The sequence below is a fragment of the Procambarus clarkii genome, chromosome 19 (genome assembly GCF_040958095.1).
Source record: "Procambarus clarkii isolate CNS0578487 chromosome 19, FALCON_Pclarkii_2.0, whole genome shotgun sequence".
NCBI lineage: Eukaryota > Metazoa > Arthropoda > Malacostraca > Decapoda > Cambaridae > Procambarus > Procambarus clarkii.
In genome coordinates, this window is record NC_091168.1 from 2,095,448 (window position 1) to 2,111,801 (window position 16,354).

The window sequence follows — 16,354 nt, forward strand, 5'->3', positions numbered from 1 at the left end:
ATCCATAGGAGACCCCATTGGGAGCCGTATTGAAGACCTATATGAAGACCATCTTAAAGACCACCATATTCAGTTGCATATCCACCATGGAGCAAGCTTCTAGACCCACTCCTCCCCCAGCTACACCCCCAGAAGACAAATCTCCCTTATTAAAGAAGTTGGTTGCTACTCAGCGGTACTACAAGTATGTCGAACACAAATGTAGATTGATATATGCATTGTGGGATTGTTATGACCGTCTTGTGTTGAGTGCCCCTCCAGAACGGTTTTTTAAGTCATTTGGAGAGACGGTGAAACGTTATGAAGAATATTCATCCCAGGAAATCCAGACGGAGATATGGCAAATGGAAAAATTAACCTTCCAACATCGAGACCAGATTACAGCCTTCGAGACTGGACGGAGTGTGTATGGACTTTTAAGGTAGGGAAGGCAGCCTCTACTCCACACCCCATACATCCCTCCCCCTCCAGGTGGGGGACACAGGTGTATTTAAAGGCCTCCACCGTCACCCTCGGTCACCATAGTTGACGACGACTCTACCCCGTTCCTCTCAACCGCCCCTCCGCCATGGCTTTATCGTCCATTAAGTCAATAGACAGCGACATCACCGACACCCACGCCTTTGGGGTCGGTGATGTGATCGTTTACGATCTCCCCGCTGCTGTTGTGCGTCCCTATGGACTGGCAAGTGTAATTTGGAAATGTTACAACTATGCCCGTGTGGAACGTGAAGGACTGACTCGTGTCAACAGGGCCACAATACGTTACCGGTCTACCCCGGGTGACATCGAGGTGAAGATAGCTCCCCTACCCTCCGACGGTCAAGACATTGTCGAAGAGCCAGTCTTGTTCTTCCGCCCCACCATCGTGGCGCTAATTTCCGCTTTCGGCGCAGGAGCACCCTTCGAGTCCAACCCTATAGCTCAGGAGCAAGTGCAGTCTTCCTCCGACATCCACTACATCACCAATGTCACCCTGGATACTGCCAAGAATAGGCTGTATTGGCTGAAAACAGCCCTAACAAAGGTTGGCAATCTCATGGTAAGAACTCCAACCATGTTTCGGTTGGTGGTACCCCATGGCCTGGGGGCCTCCCGTGATGGCATGGACAACTGGCACAAGGACGTCGGGCCCATGCTCATTTCCCTCAACGCTGAGCTGGCCAAGCATAACAAGGAGCTGGTAATCCTCAAACGTCCCTCTACCGTCACCCCATCGATGGTACCCCTCCCGAATGATGATCCCAGGGGAGAGGGTGATAGTAAAACTATCACCCTAGATGCAGTGGTGGGGGAGGGTGCCACCACCCCAGGAAGCTCTTCTCGTTCTACACCACCAGCACCACCAGCCACCCCCAGGAAGAAGAGACACCTACAAGAGTACTCATCCACCTCCAGCGCTGCTCCACCCCCACCCACAACATCTGGCACGGCCAAACGACGGATCGAAACCACTATTGACTTCGACCCCCTCTCAAATCATCGTATTGACACCATCCTCGATGGAGAGTCACAGGAAATATTCCTGTTATCCTCATCACCGAAAAAACAACGAAAGCTGTAACCATCAACGCTCAAAGAAGACGTGCCAGCACCACCACAGTCAGTAACAGCAGCAGCAGCAGCAGCAGCAACAGCAGTACCTCCATCTACAACAGCTTCGGTGGTGGTAGCAGTAGCAGGTCCACCGACGATGGTGACAGTGTTGTCAGCGGTAGTGGTAGCGGCAACGGTACCACCAACTACAGCAGTTCCGGCGGTGACAGCGGCAGCAACAGTACCATCATCGCCGGCAGCGGTAACGGTAGCGGCAGCAGTACCACCAACTACAACGGTTCCAGCGGTGGTAGCAGCAGCAGCAGCAGCAGTACCGTCAGCGGTGGCAGCGGTGTCAGTGGTACCAACAGCTCCCCCAGCAGCAGCGGCAGCAGCGGACGACAGCAGTACCAACAGCTGCTGCTCTTTATATGTAATTTGTTATGGGGGAACAAAATGTAGTTGCCCCTGTTGTAGTTCTTTTAAAAGTAATATTTCCTTAGTAGATTAATAAAATAAAATATAAGTAATGATGTTTTATTCCCACCCCAGTCAGTACATAACTTAACAATGGACGAGGAACACTACATATACCTCACTAGCCTCGACCAAGAAGATATATACAACAACACAAGTTCAGCATTTACAAACACCATCCCCACTCTACATTTAAACCCTTCCATTAAACATGAAGTGGCCTTAGTCAACATACTCCTACCCAGACGAATTAACGCTATCATCAAGGATGAGGGGGAGTCTGGTATAGACGTCTATGCTACTTTTAAGCGAGGAACTCTTTCTAAAAGCCCAGAACATCTCATCTACACCTTCACCCCCAAAACCAACATATTATCCAGAAACATCACATTCATCACGAGTGAGCTTAGCCGACAAATAATCACCGACATGAAGCTTAGCTTCCGAGGTGATTTCAAAATATACTTCTCAGAAAGAGAACCAATCCTCACCTATGATCAATCCTTAGAGCGAGTGTTACTATCCTCTACACTTAACAATGAAGGCACTGGTTCCTTATATTCTCTTAGTCTTCAATTTAAACACAGAATAGCTAATGTACTTGGTTTTGACAGCAGTCGCAAATACACCATTTATCAGGCAAAATCAGATGACATTACAGCAGCCTCAAAGATCGTGGCCTCATTCCCCCCAGACAATGACGGAGGTTGTGACTATTTACTCATTTATAGTGACGTCATCGAGCCGGATCGTTACGGGGGACAAATTGTAAATATCTTAGATGCAATCAATTATCATGACTCTTATTCTAGAGGGGCTCATCCCCTAGTGTACAAGACATTAAATACTAACACGTTGGAGAAGGTGAGCATTAAGATAACAGATCAGTTTGGGCGAAAGGTTAGTTTTGAAGATGGGAGGTCGGTTACGGTAGTCTTACACCTCCGCCCTAAGGTATAACAATATAATCTATATAAATATAAATATAGAAGTGTTTACCCACATCATCGGTTATTATAAGAAGAGGAGTCGGGATGCGAGTACCTTTCCACACACCCTCCCAGAAGGAGTATGGGGAGATCTTCTCCCCCCTCTCTGGGAGATACGGGGTGAGGGGGGGAGCGATGAATGACATACGCACATTCCAAGCGCCTTATCTCAGATCTGGTGGTGGTTTTTTTGGGACCTTAGCCGGCTTGGCTCGACGAGCCATACCATTTTTCATGAAAACTGTAACGCCGACTGCTATCGATTTTGGGAAAAATGTTCTTGGTGATTTAACCAGTGGTAGACGGGATGTAAAGAGCGCTCTGAGAACTCACGGTATTGATGCTCTTAAGACTGTGGGGAAGAAATTGGTAGCAGGCGGGAAAATTAAAAGACTCTCTAGGAGAAGAAAAAATAAAAATAATAAATGTAAACGAGCCCTTGGGTATAAAAATGATGTATTTTCACTACAGTAAGCAGTCATACTTCACCTTTCGGAGGAGATCATGGCGGAGGCTAGTGGAGCTGGGTTGAAAATCCCTGTAGAATATTATACTTCCAGTATTATTGACCAATTTCCTAGAAGTAACAGAATACGTAATGTGGAGAGTTCAATTGCCTCCACACAGCAAATAGACATTCTACCTGTTAACCTACCTATTAATCAACGTTTGCGGGATAATTACTTAGAATTCTGCATCCCCGGAACCCAGGGCGCCTTCTTAGATTTAGCTAATATTGTTATAGATTTTAAGGTATCTTTAACGAAAGATGACGATACCACAAAATTGGAAGAGGATGACCATGTGGAATTTGTTAATGGGTTGTCAAATACCATGTTTAAAGGTGTTCAGGTGTTTTTAGGAGAGCAGGTAGTTGAAACAAATTCTAATTTTAATTATTGGTCGTTTATTAAATTAATTACCTCCATGCCTCCATCAAAAATGTCTTCCTTGGGGAGGATTGGAGCCTTTCGTAGGGACTGGAGTGATGATGGTGTAATCCCTAACGAATTTACTAATACATTTTTTACTGGGGCAACCGCCAAGGATAAAAAATTTATGACCGATTTAAAAGGTAAAGGATTGTCAATGTGTTTTCCCCTACTATTGGACGTAACAACCCTAGACCAATACATATTAGATAATATAGATGTGCGCCTAAGATTGGAGCTCTCCCCACATGCTTGGGTGCTAAATACAAGTGTGGACGATGGCTCTAAGTATCGGCTGCATATGGATTATGCTACGTTGTGGGTAACACGAGTGTTCCCCTACCCAAGTGCTTACCTAGCCTTAAACAGCTCACTGTTAGCATCCCCCGACCCCATAAGCTATACTTTCAATAAAACCATTTCTAAAACATATGTCCTAGCAGGGAATCAAACTAGTCTCTTAATTGATCAGCCTTGGGCGCAAGTAATTCCTCACAGGATATTCATGGTAATTGTGCCAATGAATTATTTCGCTGGCCTTCACCAAGGTAATGGATTATATTTTGAAAATGCAAAACTGAAAAATATCGCCATGTATTTGAACAATAATGCAATTTACCGAATTGGTGGTGATTTCGACAATCATTATGCCCGCCTTTATTACGAAACTTTGAAGACATTAGGCTTAGAGCGTGATTCACTTCTAGCCTATGACACTTTTAATAAGGGAAGATCGATATTCGCCTTTGACTTAACCACCATTCAAACAAAGGATTCCCTCCCTGTGGAGAAATCTGGCAACTTGCGTATGGAGCTTGAGTTTGGCGGTGGTGTTACATATAACAGGCTGGTTTTACTGTTTGGGGAAACGACCGGGGTACTATCCATCGACGGACAGAGAACTGTTCTGTGTGATGTGCGAGCTTAAAAACATAATGAATTGTAATGATATAAATATTAATTTAAAAAATAATCTAGGGGATCGAGCACTCTACCTAGGTTGTTATAATGCTGATGAAATAGAACATTTAAATATCTCATCAAGAAAACCTATTGTTCTCATAACTAATATTTTACCATCACATAGCAGATTAACTATGGGACATTGGGTAGCTATTTATGTTGATAAAGTTAAACATCGAATGTTTTTTTTCGATAGTTATGCAATGTCGGCGGTTACTTATGGACATTATTTTCAAGGATTTATTAAAACTAACACAATAACAAAGGTGTTTGGAATGTGCTACAGACTCCAGAGTGATTTTACCCTTGCTTGTGGACTGTATTGCGTCATGTTCGTCCATAGGGTGAGTCACCTGGGGTTGCCTTCAACAGTACATTACTTACATAATGTATTTTCAAGCGTTAGTTTAAAATTAAATGATAAACGTGCCCTCGCTTATGCGAGACGATATTTTCCTATGAAACATCACTGTGTTAGGACATTTTGTAGAGGAGTAAGGGTTGGTTCTTATAGGTGGTGTAGAGAATATTTTTGTTAGCTAGGCAACCCACCTAACAGGGGGATTACCCCCATATAAAACACCTCTCACCCCACAACCTCCCTAGAAGACCCCCATCCCCCTTATCCTACAAATGGAAGGCGTCTCCCCAGAAACACACGCAGGGAAGATTGAAGTCCTTGAAGGGCCTGGTTAGTATTACCCTCACTTTCTGGTAAAGATTTATTTTTTTTCCCACAATAGAAAGTTTGCTCAACCTCTATTTTACCTCTTCTTTTTTTTTCCAGTGCAATTCTTAGGACCTGTCCACATTTGTAGAGTAGTAATTCTACGAGGAAGGTCTGCCCCAAACAAGATGCTGTTACGTACCCTAATTGATGATGCCTGCTGTAGAGGACACAAGGTCGCTCCTGCAGGGGGAGAGGTATGTACTAACTGTTCTTAGAGGAAATAGAATATTTTTCAAATAAAAGATATAGTCCTATAAATTATTTTCCCCATCTCTTTCCAGAACACTTCAGATGAGAGTCAGAAGGAAAGTCGTCCAAAAGGCAACCAGCCAACTCACCCCACTCCCCCAAGAGAGGGGGGAGGGGGTCAAGACCTCCCCCCACTCACCACGGATGGGGAGACGTCAGAATTCTACTCAGATGAGGAAGGGGAGGTGGAGGGGGGAGAGGGATAGGGGCCATAATTAACTTCTTATACATCATTTGTGATTTTTACCTAATAAAACATTAATAAATTCTTTGATTTTTTTAACCCCTGGAGGAGATTTATAATTTAATACCCCTATATAAGACCCACTCAACCTCCGCTGGGTGTGGAACTCTGTTACGGTAAAGTCAAGGCCATTAGGTGCGAGGAAGGGTACGGGCGACCACCCTCACCGGGAGGAACCTGTTTTACACCTGCCCCATAGAGGAATGTGGGGGCGTAACTGGCACTCACCCACGAGTGTTTATTATACAAATAAATTCATTTTTACTTAAATATATTGTCATACTTTACTGTATAAATGAACATGATCATAGTGGCACATAATAGATACCTATCTTCACTGTTTTTTCGACTGCTACCACTCACACCTTGGGTGACCTAATATGGAGTGGCACTATGTGGCTCCCCGCTTCTGATTTTCTTATCTGATTACCCTACATAGGTGGCTCTATCTGTCACCAAATAATCTACTGAATAGCCATGGATGCGACCAGGACGAGCACCAAGTATCTGCTCGTGGAGACAAAGAGGGGAAAACTGAAATCAGAAATGGGAGTTCATGGAAATTTGCGTAATATCTACGAATATTCCATTCAAGAATAGACGTCGACAAAAAGAGAGGACAGCAACAGAATAAAGAATACGCAAAGGGTTAAAATGGAACAACATGTTAAAGAAGCTCAGGAAAGTCAGAGGACATGGGTAAACTGAGTAAGGATGAAGGTAAAAGCAGGAGAACAGACCAGAGGCGGATGAGCAGGGTCTGTAGGAGGAGACATCCGAGGGTCAATGACAGCAGGAGGGGCAGAAACCGGGGAGCACATCTTGGCAAGGGCAGCAACCATGAAGGAAGCAGGGGCCAAAGAAACCATAGCAGGAACAGGGGGGGGGGAAACTACCACAGAAATGGGAGGGGATGGAGCAATAGAGTCAGAGGTCGAGTGCGAGGAAGAAAGTGAAGCCTTCTTTCCCGCTGGGGAGGAGGGAGACGAGCCAGGCTTTCGCTTCTGACTCAAGACAGGTATTCCAGCAACAACGTACTGGACAACAGACCTCTAGCGTGTGAACGGACAAAGAGGGAACATGATTGCTGGGAGCGATGGAAAGCAGTTCGCATATATAGGCAGCGTGGAGAGCCAAGAGACAGGGGAGAAGAACGGGAAGGAGGATCGGAGGGAGATTAGGAAAGATACAGGAGACATGACAGTTGGTAGAAAGTAACCCCCCCCCCCCAGACAGAAGCAGCTGGTGAACCTTCTGGATGTAAAGGAACAGGGGAGGAGGTGGGAGTGTCCGGGTCTAATGCCTGGAAACTTGCGAGACTGAGGAAGGTGCGAAGGACGAGAGGAAGATTACAACACATAAGATGTCAGCAAGAGTGGGGGAGACGGCGAACTTAGCGCCTCGTTTCGGGAAAATACAAACGTTCCCGGTGCTTCAAGTTGAGGATGGCTGCCTTAAGTTCGAAATGTATACACGCACAGGAGAAGGTAGGGTGGGGTGGGCTTCAATGCAATTGAAGCAGCGGGCCTGGGGAGAAGTGCACGCCAACTTAGAGTGACCCTCGCCCCCACACATGAGGACGAGACAGTACTGGAGCATCAGAAGGCATCATGTCCGAACTTCCAGCACTTATTTCAAAGCCGATGAGAGGGAATGTACTCTTGAACGGAGCATCTGGCACCAACAAGAGTAACAGCGGGCGAAGTGTCCGACCATCAAAGGTAATCTTCACAACCCAAAGGGGCAGACTGGGACGGCCAAGAGGGGGGTCGAGTGAACGTCTACCTGGAGAACAGAATGGCCTAGTGCCTCGAGGATATGTTTAATATCCTCGTGGCAGTACTTCAGGTGCCTAATACCGGTCGCAACATGGTGTGGTAGAAGAACAGTGCCAACACTGGCATTTAACCGAGCGTTCTAGGAGACCCAAACAGGGGTCTCCCAATGCAGAACAAAGCGGCCAAGCGGGTGGCTGCATCTTGAGGAGCAGCGACACATGCCAAGATGGGTGGGGCTAAAAAATAACAGAGGTAATTACCGAATCAACAAGATGCCTATGGAGGGAGAAATCCTCAGGAGGAGAAGAATCCAACTGATGGAAGTCAAAGTACTTATTGTATGTAGCAGGATCAAGCAAGGCGTGGTACGAATTAGTATGGGAAAAACGTGCGAGAGCGGCCGTGGCGGGGACAACGATGAGAACCCCTAGTGAGGGGTCATAAGGCGCAGTAGTCACCGAGAGATGGAGCCGTGCTAAGGGACGAGACTGTCACCATAGGGAGCTTAGAGCTCAACCCTACCATAGAAGAGGAAAAGGGGTGGGGGAGAAGGAAGAATAATTCAGTCTGAGCCCTATTAAGCAGGGGCTACAGAGCCTGGTCTTCCACCACAGTCTGACCCAGGGACCTGGTCGCCCACCCCTTTAGCCTGGTTAAGAGAAGTCATGTCGTCAGCCATGCATTAGTCACTATACGTTTGGGGCCTGAACCCAAGGGATACCACCTACCAAGTCAGGGAGGTGGAGCGAGGGCCAGTGCAGGAAGGGGGCGTCGTCCCAAGCAGTGCTCCCCTTTTCAAAATGGAAGTCCTACTCCATCGTTCATTCTCCCACATTGGTGCCAAGACCCCATTCCCCCCTATCGCCCCAGCCTTGAACCCCAACCATCCACTCAGGACGGCCCCTCACGAGCGACCCCCTCCAGCGAGTGGTCCGATGGCTCACAAGGCCCCTACGGTACGACTTTCTGCATGTACACCACCCAAAGAGGGGCAGGAGAGGGGGGCCAAAGGCAAACCTCTCATGTCCCTAGTACGCAAGCCTCTCACTACGACGAGGCGACATCACGGAAGGATCTACAACCACAAGTGTGAAATGAAAATTTCTATGGCACTATCACATTAGCATATAATAAAGTATCCAGGACTATTCTCCAAAAGATGTTTAGTAAAAACTATTACAAGTAGTCCAAGTTCCTAAAATTTTTTACAAGTATGTTTATTACTATTTATAAAATTATTAAATGAACTTTAGAAAAAAACGCTTCTTGCAGACTGTAGAGAAACTACACAAGGTAAGTTTCATGTAAATTGAATAAAAGAGGGAAGTAAATGTTACGTTTATATTACTTTAATAGAAATTAAAAAACGAAGTCTAAGGTGCTGCCATCCGTGGCCGGGGTTGATAACTAATTTCCTTCAAAATTGGCATCCTTAGAGATAGGTTTACGTGCAGTCAGGTGTACAAGTTTCATGCAAATCATTCGATAAACAAGGAAAATATTGAATTTTTGGGATACAACTAAATATATTTATTATATGCTATTTTGATAGCCGATAGTAAAGATTTCAGTCGACACTTGTTTGATGTTAATTTTTTAACATTTCGGTAAATTGTTGACACTAGTAAATATTGTTTCTCCCCATTTATGCTACGATGCCGATACTGACCAAATTAAGCCCTTTACATAAACTAGTTGAAAATTTTTGAAATCTAACTAGTTTTCAGTTATTGTATATTTGAAGATTATGTCCGCTTAAACCAAACTATTGCATGGGTTAATATGCAATTACTACATTAAAGGCAACTTGCCTTTCACCATAGAAGTCTAATGTACTCTGAAACAAATTTAAGCAGTTTAACTTAAGCTTACCGGACAAGGCGTTGTTGGTTCCGTAACATAGTAAATTACCCTTTTAGTTTGAAGAGCTACCCAACAGCTTCCCTTCAGGTTCTTCATGGACACTTTGGTAAAAGGTGCAAAGTCTACTATAAACATTATGCTTAAATATATTTCGAAGTTCATTAATAAAGTAAAATGTGTATCTACATTTATATATTAGTGTATACTGGCAGCAGGTTTTCTTTCAAACATGTTTCATTGAATATGACCGCATATTCTGTATTTATTATTTTCTGGTTTAGGGCTTCTATCCCTCTAACTATTTTCTTAGCATCAGGGCTTAATTGAAATAGGAGTTCTCCAAAACTCATTTTCGTACTTTTAAGGTGAAGAAAAGAAGTGATTTACTATAGAGTGTATTACACTTATTTGTATAATTTGCACGACGTTTCGAACCTCCATGGTTCAATCTCAAGTGAACAGAGCTTACAATACTAGTTTATTTTATACCCGCATTAGGTCAGGTGATAATACAATGAAGGTGAAAACATAGGGGACTACATAAGGGATAAACATAGGGGCTGCAGAAGGCTTATTGGCCCATACGAGGCATCTCCTATCTAAACACACAGATTAATCCAGTGTAATTGGCCTGTTATGTTGGACATTGTCTTCTGTGTTGGCATCGATATGTTCTCGTATTGTCCTTACTCTCATGGTGGGTAGAGTAAATAGTTCCGTGATTTGGGTGTTCATGGTAGGTCGCTCTATTCTTATGTGAATTGCCTCAAGAATTTGTAATCTTCTTGAATCTTGGGTTTTGTCTATTATGCAAGTATTCTTGTTCAACATTTCTCTTGTTAGAGTAATGTCATGGGCTTGTCTCATGTGATTCCTAGGGGCACCAAATTGAAGATGGCATGTCAAACGCCTCGTCAGCTTGGTCGACGTCATACCTATGTACTTACATTGAAGGTTACATCCTTCGTGGGGGCAAGTGTACATGTATACAACGCTTGACTGCTGTAGAGGGTTCTCCGTCGGCTTCGGGCTGTTTTTGATAAGGAGTTCGGAAGTCTTCTTGGTTTTGTAGAATATTATCAGGTTTATGTTTTGGTTAGGAGTAGTGCTTTTTACTCCTTTACGGATTATTTCTTTCATTATTCTTTCCTCTTTTATATGTTCACTGTGCATGGTTGATTTGTAATATAATTTTATTGAGGGTGTTGTGGTTTCTGTTCTGGGTTCTGAATTATACCAACGGTCCAAGTGTCTTCCTATAGCAGCGTTTATTTCCTCGTTGCTATATCCGTTGTTCACCAATACCTGAGTTACTCTTTCAAACTCTCTACTCACGTTGCTCCATTCAGAGCAGTGGGTAAGCGCTCGACGAATATAAGCATTGAGAACACTAGCTTTGTATCTTTGGGGGCACTCACTTCTACCGTTCAGGCATAATCCTATGTTGGTGGGCTTGGTATATACGTTGGTGCTTAAAGAGGTTCCTGTTTTTGTTATTAGTACATCCAAGAATGGCAGACTTATTTTCACTATTTTCATGTGTAAATCGGAGTACTGACTCTAGGCGTCTTTTTAGGTCAATTAGTTCATCTGAGTCTTTTACTATTACGAATATGTCATCTACATAACGGCAGTATACAGTTGGTTTTTGTCTGCTACTGAAGACCCTATCTTCGATGGTTCCCATATAAAAATTAGCAAATAAAACTCTTAAGGGGGAGCCCATTGCTACTCCGTCTATTTGTAAATACATGTCTCCTTGTGGACTGATGAAAGGGGCTTCCTTTGTACATGCTTCGAGAAGACTTTTCAAGTGTGGCTCAGGTATGTCTAATTTGGGGGTGCTCTCCTTGCTAAATCCCTTTTTACCAACGTCCCAGTCGACACAACCATAGGAATGATACTGGACAGAGTATACAGAGACGAGAGCACCCCCAAATTAGACATACTTGAGCCACACTTTAAAAGTCTTCTCGAAGCATGTACAAAGGAAGCCCCTTTCATCAGTCCACAAGGAGACATGTATTTACAAATAGACGGAGTAGCAATGGGCTCCCCCTTAGGAGTTTTATTTGCTAATTTTTATATGGGAACCATCGAAGATAGGGTCTTCAGTAGCAGACAAAAACCAACTGTATACTGCCGTTATGTAGATGACATATTCGTAATAGTAAAAGACTCAGATGAACTAATTGACCTAAAAAGACACCTAGTCAGTACTCCGATTTACACATGAAAATAGTGAAAATAACAGTCTGCCATTCTTGGATGTACTAATAACAAAAACAGGAAACTCTTTAAGCACCAACGTATATACCAAGCCCACCAACATAGGATTATGCCTGAACGGTAGAAGTGAGTGCCCCCAAAGATACAAAGCTAGTGTTCTCAATGCTTATATTCGTCGAGCGCTTACTCACTGCTCTGAATGGAGCAACGTGAGTAGAGAGTTTGAAAGAGTAACTCGGGTATTGGTGAACAACGGATATAGCAACGAGGAAATAAACGCTGCTATAAGAAGACACTTGGACCGTTGGTATAATTCAGAACCCAGAACAGAAACCACAACACCCCCAATAAAATTATATTACAAATCAACCATGCACAGTGAACATATAAAAGAGGAAAGAATAATGAAAGAAATAATCCGTAAAGGAGTAAAAAGCACTACTCCTAACCAAAACAAACCTGATAATATTCTACAAAACCAAGAAGACTTCCGAACTCCTCATCAAAAACAGCCCGAAGCCGACGGAGAACCCTCTACAGCAGTCAAGCGTTGTATACATGTACACTTGCCCCCACGAAGGATGTAACCTTCAATGTAAGTACATAGGTATGACGTCGACCAAGCTGACGAGGCGTTTGACATGCCATCTTCAATCTGGTGCCCCTAGGAATCACATGAGACAAGCCCATGACATTACTCTAACAAGAGAAATGTTGAACAAGAATACTTGCATAATAGACAAAACCCAAGATTCAAGAAGATTACAAATTCTTGAGGCAATTCACATATGAATAGAGCGACCTACCATGAACACCCAAATCACGGAACTATTTACTCTACCCACCATGAGAGTAAGGACAAGACAAGAACATATCGATGCCAACACAGAAGACAATGTCCAACATAACAGGCCAATTACACTGGATTAATCTTTGTGTTTAGATAGGAGATGCCTCGTATGGGCCAATAAGCCTTCTGCAGCCCCTATGTTTATCCCTTATGTATCCCCCCCATGTTTTCACCTTCATTGTATTATCACCTGACCTAATGCGGGTATAAAATCAACTAGTATTGTAAGATCTGTTCACTTGAGAATGAACCATGGTGGTTCGAAACGTCGTGCAAATTATACAAATAAGTGTAATACACTATAGTAAATCACTTCTTTTCTTCACCTTAAAAGTACGAAAATGAGTTTTGGAGAAATCCTATTTCAATTAAGCCCTGATGCTAAGAAAATAGAGGGATAGAAGCCCTAAACCAGAAAATAATAAATACAGAATATGCGGTCATATTCAATGAAACATTTATATATTAATGAATCTAAGTCACTTCACGCACGCAACGTGGTTCAAATTCAGCAATCAGTATATTATATATTTATATAATAGTAACCGCAGATAATACAAGACGAAAATTCCTTTTCAGACATCAAGATAGTTATAGCTTCCACGTCTACAATGGGTCCACTACGGGCTCACCATAGCCCGTGCTACTGGGAACTTTTTGTTCCAGGTAGCGAATCTTAAAGAACAGTCAACAATAAACTTTAGGAATTACATACTGCTAAGGTTCACCACATCAGTCACAGGGATACTGTAATCAAGGCAATCTTTAATACTTTATGAAAAATATTTACCAAACCAAATTGTCGGCAAGTCATCCGATAGTTCATGAGTGTCATTCACCCATCTTTGTCCCCAAAGACGTTCTTACATATTTCACTGAATTTCATTCTTAGTCAAGCCGATATTTCTGATAAAGTAAGATTTGACGGCGATATTCTTAGACCGGGGAAAAAAAAGCAACAGATATGTGCATAGGATTTAGTCTGCTTGCCAACGGGCCAGAAGTTAAACCCCCAGCAAAAATTTAAATTTAAATAATACCATTCAGCAGAAGGAACATTAGCTTACTAGTCATGTTACTGCGGCTGAATCTCGTCACTTACAGGTGCGGAAGCTCACTAATCAAATATAGTTATTAGCGTAACAATTACAGTGAAGCGCCACAACACAAACTCAGTGGGTAACCATGTTACAATAAACTAGAGGACAGGTCGTAAACACCGGATGACCCACGATGTGAGCAATCAACACCAACTTACTTCTACTATACGAGAAGGCCTTTAAGGAGGAGGCCAACTGTTGACGGAGAACTCGTCCACAACTATACATGTCCACCAACCAGTAACGCGAGCCTCGAACTGCGCCGAGTGTCGGCCCACATGTCCTCAGGTCAGTTGGTCCAACTGGCGGTCGTCACTTAAGACACTTAAGTTAAAAACAATAACTATTGTTTGTTCTCATATAAAATTAGTATCATTATATATAAAATTTCAACGTATAGTTTGGCGTAGACTAGGATAGGTTGGGTTCTCTTGGCGGTTATTTGTAGTTACAGTACATCGGTGAACCATTTATTAAATTGCAATTCGAACAGAGATCGTCAGCTGAGCAATGTTCGAACGTCATCAGTTGTGAGTCGTGTCTAACCGTTTTCCTTCATAGACAGGGGGTTTGGCGGCTGTATTAACGAGCATTTGTCCTATGTTGCGGCACATCATCATAAACAAAGGGCAAAGTCGATTCCATGCACCCGCCTAACCCCCTGTTTATGAATGAAAAACGGTTTATACACAACCCGTCCTCGACTCAAGTCCATTACATCCAGCGGTCGACCCCACAGATGCATTCATAAATTTTAACATGCTGTTCATTCAAAACGGGAATTTTATCAAGTATAAATTAATATTATAATATATTAGCATATTGTGCATATATAGGCTTAGGTTAGGTTAGGTGTTTAGGTTCTGTTGGTGATTATTTGTATTTGTAGTACGTGGGTGAAGCATTTATAGCAACCCGTCCTCGACTCACAACTGATGACATCCGAACACTTCTAAAATAAATGCTTCGCTGACGAATTTTGTTCGAACCACAACGCTGTAAATGCTCAGCCCGTCCTCCAAACAAAGATCCAAAAGTGATTCCATGCACCCGCCAAACCCCCTGTTTATGAATGAAAAACGGTTTATACACGACTCACAACTGATTTCGTTCGAACACTTCCGGAACAAGTGCTTCACTGACGAGTTTTGTTCGAACCACTTCGCTATAAATGCTTCACCCACGTACTACAAATGCAAATAATCGCCAACCGAACCTAAACACCTAACCTAACCTATGCCTATATATACACAATATGCTAATATATTATAATATTAATTTATATTTGAGAAAATTCTTGTTCTGAATGAACAGCATGTTAAAATTTATGAATGCGTCCGTGGGGTTGACCGCTGAATGTAATGGACTTGAGTTGAGGACGGGTTGAAATGCTACACCCACGTACTCCAAATACAATAATCCGAAACAGAACCTAAACACCTAACCTAACCAATGACAAATATGCACATTATGCTAATAAATAATAATAATAATTTATATTTGAGAACATTCCTTTATCGAATAAACAGCATGTTTATGCGAATTAATGTCAATTGATGAATGCGTCTTTGGGATCAACCGTTGGATGGAATGGACTTGGTCTGAGAACGGGTTGCAGCATGACGACGACGGTAATGATACCAATATGCCCTCTTGCAATTCCCTGACCGTATAGCACTTGACGTTATTCTCTTGGGTTATGTGTGGAATTAATAACTGCATGACGCTTCATGATGCTTCATGCGGTTGGTACACGAACAAGGGGACACAGGTGGAAGCTGAGTACCCAAATGAGCCACAGACACATTAGAAAAGAACTTTTTCACAGTCGTCAATAAATGGAATGCAATAGGAAGTGATGTGGTGGAGGCTGACTATACAGTTTCATATGTACATATGATAGAACTCGAGAAGCTCAGGAATCTGTACACCAGTAGATTGACGGGTGAGAGGCGGGACCAAAAAGGCAAAAGCCCAACACCCGCAAGCACAACTAGGCAAGCACACACACACACACACACACACACACTACTGATACCCGAGGAGAAGTGTTCCAAGAGGGCTAGCAGACTTCTTCAATAGTACTTGAAGACTCTCAGCTTGTTCCCTCTCTTTAACCGATTTCTGATTGTCCAGGAACAACACTGGAGCACCAGTAGAGCAGGAGCTAGTCCACCGGCCCACAATACATTGTCCAGGAACAACACTGGAGCACCAGTAGAGCAGGAGCTAGTCCACCGGGGCCACAATACATTGTCCAGGAACAACACTGGAGCACCGGTAGAGCAGGAGCTAGTCCACCGGGCCACAATACATTGTCCAGGAACAACACTGGAGCACCAGTAGAGCAGGGGCTAGTCCACCGGGTCACAATACATTGTCCAGGAACAACACTGGAGCACCGGTAGAGCAGG

The 16,354-nt window shown here is 43.3% G+C and overlaps 1 protein-coding gene and 1 long non-coding RNA gene across 3 annotated transcripts in view; one reads left to right on the forward strand and one right to left on the reverse strand.

The window, feature by feature from the left end:
* The window catches only part of LOC123749294 (uncharacterized), a 28,884-nt gene extending 14,632 nt beyond the window's left edge, over positions 1-14,252 (reverse strand). Inside the window, exon 1 of one of the 2 annotated variants that reach the window (XM_045731401.2) lies at positions 14,099-14,252. The gene's annotated coding sequence lies outside the window, so the exon portion shown is untranslated. The remainder of the gene's footprint in view (positions 1-14,098) is intronic. The other variant, XM_069326913.1, reaches the window with a different exon arrangement.
* LOC138366491 (uncharacterized) lies at positions 5,061-6,143 on the forward strand. The gene is made up of 2 exons (XR_011229133.1): positions 5,061-5,821; positions 5,909-6,143. It is a non-coding gene; the product is annotated as an uncharacterized lncRNA (long non-coding RNA).
* Positions 14,253-16,354: the final 2,102 nt, after the last annotated feature.